Source organism: Octopus bimaculoides, unplaced genomic scaffold, assembly GCF_001194135.2.
Source record: "Octopus bimaculoides isolate UCB-OBI-ISO-001 unplaced genomic scaffold, ASM119413v2 Scaffold_175889, whole genome shotgun sequence".
Taxonomy (NCBI): Eukaryota; Metazoa; Mollusca; class Cephalopoda; order Octopoda; family Octopodidae; genus Octopus; species Octopus bimaculoides.
Window position 1 is genome coordinate 4472 of NW_026431433.1, and position 942 is coordinate 5413.

General features: G+C 32.1%; 1 long non-coding RNA gene across 1 annotated transcript in view; it reads right to left on the minus strand.

Annotated features, from left to right (window-relative positions):
* LOC106881867 (uncharacterized) overlaps positions 1-942 on the minus strand; it is a 4970-nt gene that overhangs the window by 2197 nt on the left and 1831 nt on the right. Inside the window, exon 2 of the long non-coding RNA XR_001410911.2 lies at positions 387-434. This is a non-coding gene — a long non-coding RNA (uncharacterized LOC106881867). The remainder of the gene's footprint in view (positions 1-386; positions 435-942) is intronic.

Consider the following 942-nt stretch of genomic DNA (forward strand, 5'->3'; position numbering starts at 1 on the left):
AGATGTAATGAATAATTTATTATCAGTGAAAAAAAGGCAGGGTGTTCACATAAGGAACACATTTCATTGTAAATCTGTCGCATTATGAGAGATGTCTGCCTAAATAGCAACAGCAGCAATAACCTGTCAGTAGTCCTCTGTTTCAAAATACAATATTAATTCTATTGTCTTTTAAATTATCCATTTTCCGAACCATGCTAACCCCGTCGGATATTTTGTGAACTTCCATTGATATCAAAATGTCTAATAGAAGTATTATACAGCTAATATTTTTTCAGATGTAAATTAGGAATGGCTCTTGTCCTCAGTCATTCTGATATACTAAAAATGCTCAGGTGAAGGTTAAATCTGAAGAAATCCATGCGGTACTGTTATTTTATACTCACCAACTGGCTGTGATGTTGTCAAAACCTCCTTCACAGAAGTTGGAGTCTCTGAAATGAATATTTTCAAGTTTTACATTTTATAGTATCATTTCATTATAGTTATTGATATTCAACACTTTATTGTTGTGGGAAGGGCATCCAGTTGTAAAAACTAGTTCGTAGGGATGTGGTTGTGTACCCAAGTAAAAGATATGTTTATATTGAGGGTAACAAGGTGTAAAATATTAGATGAGGGTACCAGATAATGCTATGACATTTTCAGACAGACAAGTTTAAGAGAGTTAATGAATGGTAGCTAATTAATTATCATGTTAATGCGGCATACAAATACTAGTTATCAATATATATTGTATAAAATCTGTATAAAGAACATGTGACATTTGTTACAATTAATATGGTTGTGTCTCAGCACAGTTGATATTATGGTAGTTTCATGAGAAACCATAGAAAAATGTTACCATTTCCAGTACCAAATACTTACGATGAATTCTTTTCTTGATCAAATAACAATGACCAGGTTCCATGATCTAATTTCAACATAACTATCAAGTTGGAA